Here is a 10,000-nt window from a genome sequence, read left to right on the forward strand (position 1 = left end):
CTCCTCGATGGGAGGCTCGCCACATAAGGGCCATTCGGTCTTAGACACCGACCCGTGGCAATGCTGTGTAGAGAAAAGTTCTAAACGAAGTACGGAACGAAACAGTCGAGACCGAAGTCTCGAGGCGCCGTGAACTGCTTCTCGACCGAGATCGTAGAATAGCCCCAAGCGCGCGCTGAACCGCCCGACTCGCCGAACCGTCGAGTCTCTTAAGGATACCGAACGGCCGGCAAGGACGCCGGCGCCGCGCGGTGAATAGCACGCGCGCTTATGGGTGCAAACCGCCGCGGCAACAGCCCGTCCGGCGGGGCTGTTGGGACTTAGAAAAATTTTTGCATGAAAAATTTTTTTGTACAACACAATAAATATTTATATTTCCAGGATATTTAACACAAAATATTCAACTTTTCATATACTATCTCGGTACTTTGAACATTTTTCAAGTCCAACCGCCAAGAGTAAACTTATCTTTCTATCGTATCTAGACCATTATAAATATTAGATCATTGTATAATAAAGCATTCTAACAATAAATATCAAGTATCAAAGCTCTAGGATGAATATTTATCGAATAAACTCAGAATAATGTTCCGGGCGCATTGCGTGCAACTCCGACCGAAGTGAAATTTTTCTAAGTCCAACCGCCAAGAGTAAACTTTTTTCCTAGCGTTCCCAGACCATTATAAATATTAGATCATTGTATAATAACGCATTCTAACAATAAATATCAAGTATCAAAGCTCTAGGATGAATATTTATCGAATAAACTCAGAATAATGTTCCAGGCGCATTACGAGCAACTCCGACCGAAGCGAAATTTTTCTAAGTCCAACCGCCAAGAGTAAACTTTTTTCCTAGCGTTCCCAGACCATTATAAATATTAGATCATTGTATAATAACGCATTCTAACAATAAATATCAAGTATCAAAGCTCTAGGATGAATATTTATCGAATAAACTCAGAATAATGTTCCGGGCGCATTGCGAGCAACTCCGACCGAAGCGAAATTTTTCTAAGTCCAACCGCCAAGAGTAAACTTTTTTCCTAGCGTTCCCAGACCATTATAAATATTAGATCATTGTATAATAACGCATTCTAACAATAAATATCAAGTATCAAAGCTTTAGGATGAATATTTATCGAATAAACTCAGAATAATGTTCCGGGCGCATTGCGAGCAACTCCGACCGAGCGAAATTTTTCTAAGTCCAACCGCCAAGAGTAAACTTTTTTCCTAGCGTTCCCAGACCATTATAAATATTAGATCATTGTATAATAACGCATTCTAACAATAAATATCAAGTATCAAAGCTTTAGGATGAATATTTATCGAATAAACTCAGAATAATGTTCCGGGCGCATTGCGAGCAACTCCGACCGAGCGAAATTTTTCTAAGTCCAACCGCCAAGAGTAAACTTTTTTCCTAGCGTTCCCAGACCATTATAAATATTAGATCATTGTATAATAACGCATTCTAACAATAAATATCAAGTATCAAAGCTTTAGGATGAATATTTATCGAATAAACTCAGAATAATGTTCCGGGCGCATTGCGAGCAACTCCGACCGAGCGAAATTTTTCTAAGTCCAACCGCCAAGAGTAAACTTTTTTCCTAGCGTTCCCAGACCATTATAAATATTAGATCATTGTATAATAACGCATTCTAACAATAAATATCAAGTATCAAAGCTTTAGGATGAATATTTATCGAATAAACTCAGAATAATGTTCCGGGCGCATTGCGAGCAACTCCGACCGAGCGAAATTTTTCTAAGTCCAACCGCCAAGAGTAAACTTTTTTCCTAGCGTTCCCAGACCATTATAAATATTAGATCATTGTATAATAACGCATTCTAACAATAAATATCAAGTATCAAAGCTCTAGGATGAATATTTATCGAATAAACTCAGAATAATGTTCCGGGCGCATTGCGAGCAACTCCGACCGAGCGAAATTTTTCTAAGTCCAACCGCCAAGAGTAAACTTTTTTCCTAGCGTTCCCAGACCATTATAAATATTAGATCATTGTATAATAACGCATTCTAACAATAAATATCAAGTATCAAAGCTCTAGGATGAATACTTATCGAATAAACTCAGAATAATGTTCCGGGCGCATTCCGAGCAACTCCGACCGAGCGAAATTTTTCTAAGTCCAACCGCCAAGAGTAAACTTTTTTCCTAGCGTTCCCAGACCATTATAAATATTAGATCATTGTATAATAACGCATTCTAACAATAAATATCAAGTATCAAAGCTCTAGGATGAATATTTATCGAATAAACACAGAATAATGTTCCGGGCGCATTGCGAGCAACTCCGACCGAGCGAAATTTTTCTAAGTCCAACCGCCAAGAGTAAACTTTTTTCCTAGCGTTCCCAGACCATTATAAATATTAGATCATTGTATAATAACGCATTCTAACAATAAATATCAAGTATCAAAGCTCTAGGATGAATATTTATCGAATAAACACAGAATAATGTTCCGGGCGCATTGCGAGCAACTCCGACCGAGCGAAATTTTTCTAAGTCCAACCGCCAAGAGTAAACTTTTTTCCTAGCGTTCCCAGACCATTATAAATATTAGATCATTGTATAATAACGCATTCTAACAATAAATATCAAGTATCAAAGCTCTAGGATGAATACTTATCGAATAAACTCAGAATAATGTTCCGGGCGCATTCCGAGCAACTCCGACCGAGCGAAATTTTTCTAAGTCCAACCGCCAAGAGTAAACTTTTTTCCTAGCGTTCCCAGACCATTATAAATATTAGATCATCGTGTGGTAAAGCATTTTGAAGACAAATATCAAGTATGAAAGCGCTCGGATGAGTATTTATCGAATAAACTGAGAATAATGTTCGGAGCGCATCGCTTGCTCGGCCGCTCGAACGAATCGTTCGCGCGCCGAGGCGCGTCGGATCGCCGTGCGAAGGAGCTCGAGCGAAATTTTTCTAAGTCCAACCGCCAAGAGTAAACTTTTCTCCCCGAGCTCCCGCACGACTTTAATCGTTATATCCACGCACGATACCGCTTGTCATCAATATTTCTCGAGTTTCAATGCTCTCGGACGCGTATTGCTCCAGTTTTTGTGAAATATTGCTCCGACCGCCAAGAGTAAACTTATCTTTCCGGCTTACTCGGACAATTATAAATATTAGATCATCGTGTGGTAAAGCATTTTGAAGACAAATATCAAGTATGAAAGCGCTCGGATGAGTATTTATCGAATAAACTGAGAATAATGTTCGGAGCGCATCGCTTGCTCGGCCGCTCGAACGAATCGTTCGCGCGCCGAGGCGCGTCGGATCGCCGTGCGAAGGAGTTCGAGCGAAATTTTTCTAAGTCCAACCGCCAAGAGTAAACTTTTCCCCCCGAGCTCCCGCACGACTTTAATCGTTATATCCACGCACGATACCGCTTGTCATCAATATTTCTCGAGTTTCAAAGCTCTCGAACGCGTATTGCTCCAGTTTTTGTGAAATATTGCTCCGACCGCCAAGAGTAAACTTTTTTCCTAGCGTTCCCAGACCATTATAAATATTAGATCATCGTGTGGTAAAGCATTTTGAAGACAAATATCAAGTATGAAAGCGCTCGGATGAGTATTTATCGAATAAACTGAGAATAATGTTCGGAGCGCATCGCTTGCTCGGCCGCTCGAACGAATCGTTCGCGCGCCGAGGCGCGTCGGATCGCCGTGCGAAGGAGCTCGAGCGAAATTTTTCTAAGTCCAACCGCCAAGAGTAAACTTTTCTCCCCGAGCTCCCGCACGACTTTAATCGTTATATCCACGCACGATACCGCTTGTCATCAATATTTCTCGAGTTTCAATGCTCTCGGACGCGTATTGCTCCAGTTTTTGTGAAATATTGCTCCGACCGCCAAGAGTAAACTTATCTTTCCGGCTTACTCGGACAATTATAAATATTAGATCATCGTGTGGTAAAGCATTTTGAAGACAAATATCAAGTATGAAAGCGCTCGGATGAGTATTTATCGAATAAACTGAGAATAATGTTCGGAGCGCATCGCTTGCTCGGCCGCTCGAACGAATCGTTCGCGCGCCGAGGCGCGTCGGATCGCCGTGCGAAGGAGTTCGAGCGAAATTTTTCTAAGTCCAACCGCCAAGAGTAAACTTTTCCCCCCGAGCTCCCGCACGACTTTAATCGTTATATCCACGCACGATACCGCTTGTCATCAATATTTCTCGAGTTTCAATGAGCTCGGACGCGTATTGCTCGAGTTTTTGAGAAATATTGCTCCGACCGCCAAGAGTAAACTTATCTTTCCGGTTGACTCGGACAATTATAAATATTAGATCATCGTGTGGTAAAGCATTTCGAAGACAAATATCAAGTATGAAAGCGCTCGGATGAGTATTTATCGAATAAACTGAGAATAATGTTCGGAGCGCATCGCTTGCTCGGCCGCTCGAACGAATCGTTCGCGCGCCGAGGCGCGTCGTATCGCCGTGCGAAGGAGCTCGAGCGAAATTTTTCTAAGTCCAACCGCCAAGAGTAAACTTTTCTCCCCGAGCTCCCGCACGACTTTAATCGTTATATCCACGCACGATACCGCTTGTCATCAATATTTCTCGAGTTTCAAAGCTCTCGGACGCGTATTGCTCCAGTTTTTGTGAAATATTGCTCCGACCGCCAAGAGTAAACTTATCTTTCCGGCTTACTCGGACAATTATAAATATTAGATCATCGTGTGGTAAAGCATTTCGAAGACAAATATCAAGTATGAAAGCGCTCGGATGAGTATTTATCGAATAAACTGAGAATAATGTTCGGAGCGCATCGCTTGCTCGGCCGCTCGAACGAATCGTTCGCGCGCCGAGGCGCGTCGTATCGCCCTGCGAAGGAGCTCGAGCGAAATTTTTCTAAGTCCAACCGCCAAGAGTAAACTTTTCTCCCCGAGCTCCCGCACGACTTTAATCGTTATATCCACGCACGATACCGCTTGTCATCAATATTTCTCGAGTTTCAAAGCTCTCGGACGCGTATTGCTCCAGTTTTTGTGAAATATTGCTCCGACCGCCAAGAGTAAACTTATCTTTCCGGCTTACTCGGACAATTATAAATATTAGATCATCGTGTGGTAAAGCATTTCGAAGACAAATATCAAGTATGAAAGCGCTCGGATGAGTATTTATCGAATAAACTGAGAATAATGTTCGGAGCGCATCGCTTGCTCGGCCGCTCGAACGAATCGTTCGCGCGCCGAGGCGCGTCGTATCGCCCTGCGAAGGAGCTCGAGCGAAATTTTTCTAAGTCCAACCGCCAAGAGTAAACTTTTCTCCCCGAGCTCCCGCACGACTTTAATCGTTATATCCACGCACGATACCGCTTGTCATCAATATTTCTCGAGTTTCAAAGCTCTCGGACGCGTATTGCTCCAGTTTTTGTGAAATATTGCTCCGACCGCCAAGAGTAAACTTATCTTTCCGGCTTACTCGGACAATTATAAATATTAGATCATCGTGTGGTAAAGCATTTCGAAGACAAATATCAAGTATGAAAGCGCTCGGATGAGTATTTATCGAATAAACTGAGAATAATGTTCGGAGCGCATCGCTTGCTCGGCCGCTCGAACGAATCGTTCGCGCGCCGAGGCGCGTCGGATCGCCGTGCGAAGGAGCTCGAGCGAAATTTTTCTAAGTCCAACCGCCAAGAGTAAACTTTTCTCCCCGAGCTCCCGCACGACTTTAATCGTTATATCCACGCACGATACCGCTTGTCATCAATATTTCTCGAGTTTCAATGCTCTCGGACGCGTATTGCTCCAGTTTTTGTGAAATATTGCTCCGACCGCCAAGAGTAAACTTATCTTTCCGGCTTACTCGGACAATTATAAATATTAGATCATCGTGTGGTAAAGCATTTGGAAGACAAATATCAAGTATGAAAGCGCTCGGATGAGTATTTATCGAATAAACTGAGAATAATGTTCGGAGCGCATCGCTTGCTCGGCCGCTCGAACGAATCGTTCGCGCGCCGAGGCGCGTCGGATCGCCCTGCGAAGGAGCTCGAGCGAAATTTTTCTAAGTCCAACCGCCAAGAGTAAACTTTTCTCCCCGAGCTCCCGCACGACTTTAATCGTTATATCCACGCACGATACCGCTTGTCATCAATATTTCTCGAGTTTCAAAGCTCTCGGACGCGTATTGCTTCAGTTTTTGAGAAATATTGCTCCGACCGCCAAGAGTAAACTTATCTTTCCGGCTTACTCGGACAATTATAAATATTAGATCATCGTGTGGTAAAGCATTTCGAAGACAAATATCAAGTATGAAAGCGCTCGGATGAGTATTTATCGAATAAACTGAGAATAATGTTCGGAGCGCATCGCTTGCTCGGCCGCTCGAACGAATCGTTCGCGCGCCGAGGCGCGTCGGATCGCCGTGCGAAGGAGTTCGAGCGAAATTTTTCTAAGTCCAACCGCCAAGAGTAAACTTTTCTCCCCGAGCTCCCGCACGACTTTAATCGTTATATCCACGCACGATACCGCTTGTCATCAATATTTCTCGAGTTTCAAAGCTCTCGAACGCGTATTGCTCCAGTTTTTGTGAAATATTGCTCCGACCGCCAAGAGTAAACTTATCTTTCCGGCTTACTCGGACAATTATAAATATTAGATCATCGTGTGGTAAAGCATTTCGAAGACAAATATCAAGTATGAAAGCGCTCGGATGAGTATTTATCGAATAAACTGAGAATAATGTTCGGAGCGCATCGCTTGCTCGGCCGCTCGAACGAATCGTTCGCGCGCCGAGGCGCGTCGGATCGCCGTGCGAAGGAGTTCGAGCGAAATTTTTCTAAGTCCAACCGCCAAGAGTAAACTTTTCTCCCCGAGCTCCCGCACGACTTTAATCGTTATATCCACGCACGATACCGCTTGTCATCAATATTTCTCGAGTTTCAAAGCTCTCGAACGCGTATTGCTCCAGTTTTTGTGAAATATTGCTCCGACCGCCAAGAGTAAACTTATCTTTCCGGCTTACTCGGACAATTATAAATATTAGATCATCGTGTGGTAAAGCATTTCGAAGACAAATATCAAGTATGAAAGCGCTCGGATGAGTATTTATCGAATAAACTGAGAATAATGTTCGGAGCGCATCGCTTGCTCGGCCGCTCAAACGAATCGTTCGCGCGCCGAGGCGCGTCGGATCGCCGTGCGAAGGAGCTCGAGCGAAATTTTTCTAAGTCCAACCGCCAAGAGTAAACTTTTCTCCCCGAGCTCCCGCACGACTTTAATCGTTATATCCACGCACGATACCGCTTGTCATCAATATTTCTCGAGTTTCAATGCTCTCGGACGCGTATTGCTCCAGTTTTTGTGAAATATTGCTCCGACCGCCAAGAGTAAACTTATCTTTCCGGCTTACTCGGACAATTATAAATATTAGATCATCGTGTGGTAAAGCATTTTGAAGACAAATATCAAGTATGAAAGCGCTCGGATGAGTATTTATCGAATAAACTGAGAATAATGTTCGGAGCGCATCGCTTGCTCGGCCGCTCGAACGAATCGTTCGCGCGCCGAGGCGCGTCGGATCGCCGTGCGAAGGAGCTCGAGCGAAATTTTTCTAAGTCCAACCGCCAAGAGTAAACTTTTCTCCCCGAGCTCCCGCACGACTTTAATCGTTATATCCACGCACGATACCGCTTGTCATCAATATTTCTGGAGTTTCAAAGCTCTCGGACGCGTATTGCTTCAGTTTTTGAGAAATATTGCTCCGACCGCCAAGAGTAAACTTATCTTTCCGGCTTACTCGGACAATTATAAATATTAGATCATCGTGTGGTAAAGCATTTTGAAGACAAATATCAAGTATGAAAGCGCTCGGATGAGTATTTATCGAATAAACTGAGAATAATGTTCGGAGCGCATCGCTTGCTCGGCCGCTCGAACGAATCGTTCGCGCGCCGAGGCGCGTCGGATCGCCGTGCGAAGGAGCTCGAGCGAAATTTTTCTAAGTCCAACCGCCAAGAGTAAACTTTTCTCCCCGAGCTCCCGCACGACTTTAATCGTTATATCCACGCACGATACCGCTTGTCATCAATATTTCTCGAGTTTCAATGCTCTCGGACGCGTATTGCTCCAGTTTTTGTGAAATATTGCTCCGACCGCCAAGAGTAAACTTATCTTTCCGGCTTACTCGGACAATTATAAATATTAGATCATCGTGTGGTAAAGCATTTGGAAGACAAATATCAAGTATGAAAGCGCTCGGATGAGTATTTATCGAATAAACTGAGAATAATGTTCGGAGCGCATCGCTTGCTCGGCCGCTCGAACGAATCGTTCGCGCGCCGAGGCGCGTCGGATCGCCCTGCGAAGGAGCTCGAGCGAAATTTTTCTAAGTCCAACCGCCAAGAGTAAACTTTTCTCCCCGAGCTCCCGCACGACTTTAATCGTTATATCCACGCACGATACCGCTTGTCATCAATATTTCTCGAGTTTCAAAGCTCTCGGACGCGTATTGCTTCAGTTTTTGAGAAATATTGCTCCGACCGCCAAGAGTAAACTTATCTTTCCGGCTTACTCGGACAATTATAAATATTAGATCATCGTGTGGTAAAGCATTTCGAAGACAAATATCAAGTATGAAAGCGCTCGGATGAGTATTTATCGAATAAACTGAGAATAATGTTCGGAGCGCATCGCTTGCTCGGCCGCTCGAACGAATCGTTCGCGCGCCGAGGCGCGTCGGATCGCCGTGCGAAGGAGTTCGAGCGAAATTTTTCTAAGTCCAACCGCCAAGAGTAAACTTTTCTCCCCGAGCTCCCGCACGACTTTAATCGTTATATCCACGCACGATACCGCTTGTCATCAATATTTCTCGAGTTTCAAAGCTCTCGAACGCGTATTGCTCCAGTTTTTGTGAAATATTGCTCCGACCGCCAAGAGTAAACTTATCTTTCCGGCTTACTCGGACAATTATAAATATTAGATCATCGTGTGGTAAAGCATTTGGAAGACAAATATCAAGTATGAAAGCGCTCGGATGAGTATTTATCGAATAAACTGAGAATAATGTTCGGAGCGCATCGCTTGCTCGGCCGCTCGAACGAATCGTTCGCGCGCCGAGGCGCGTCGGATCGCCGTGCGAAGGAGTTCGAGCGAAATTTTTCTAAGTCCAACCGCCAAGAGTAAACTTTTCTCCCCGAGCTCCCGCACGACTTTAATCGTTATATCCACGCACGATACCGCTTGTCATCAATATTTCTCGAGTTTCAAAGCTCTCGAACGCGTATTGCTCCAGTTTTTGTGAAATATTGCTCCGACCGCCAAGAGTAAACTTATCTTTCCGGCTTACTCGGACAATTATAAATATTAGATCATCGTGTGGTAAAGCATTTCGAAGACAAATATCAAGTATGAAAGCGCTCGGATGAGTATTTATCGAATAAACTGAGAATAATGTTCGGAGCGCATCGCTTGCTCGGCCGCTCGAACGAATCGTTCGCGCGCCGAGGCGCGTCGGATCGCCGTGCGAAGGAGCTCGAGCGAAATTTTTCTAAGTCCAACCGCCAAGAGTAAACTTTTCTCCCCGAGCTCCCGCACGACTTTAATCGTTATATCCACGCACGATACCGCTTGTCATCAATATTTCTCGAGTTTCAATGCTCTCGGACGCGTATTGCTCCAGTTTTTGTGAAATATTGCTCCGACCGCCAAGAGTAAACTTATCTTTCCGGCTTACTCGGACAATTATAAATATTAGATCATCGTGTGGTAAAGCATTTCGAAGACAAATATCAAGTATGAAAGTGTTAGCATGAGTATTTATCGAGTTATTAAGAAATAATTTTCCGAGTTATATTTCGACGTGTACTAATCGTGTTCTATCGGTCGTGCGGGTAAACGGCGGGAGTCAGTTTTGGTCTGTACTGTTAGCTAGATCGTCCCCGGATATGTTGGCGATGCGCGTGTTTGGATTAACGAGTTTCCCTCTGTCCCTACCTTTTTTTTCG

Source organism: Lasioglossum baleicum, unplaced genomic scaffold (genome assembly GCF_051020765.1).
Source record: "Lasioglossum baleicum unplaced genomic scaffold, iyLasBale1 scaffold0073, whole genome shotgun sequence".
In the NCBI taxonomy this organism is placed as follows: Eukaryota; Metazoa; Arthropoda; class Insecta; order Hymenoptera; family Halictidae; genus Lasioglossum; species Lasioglossum baleicum.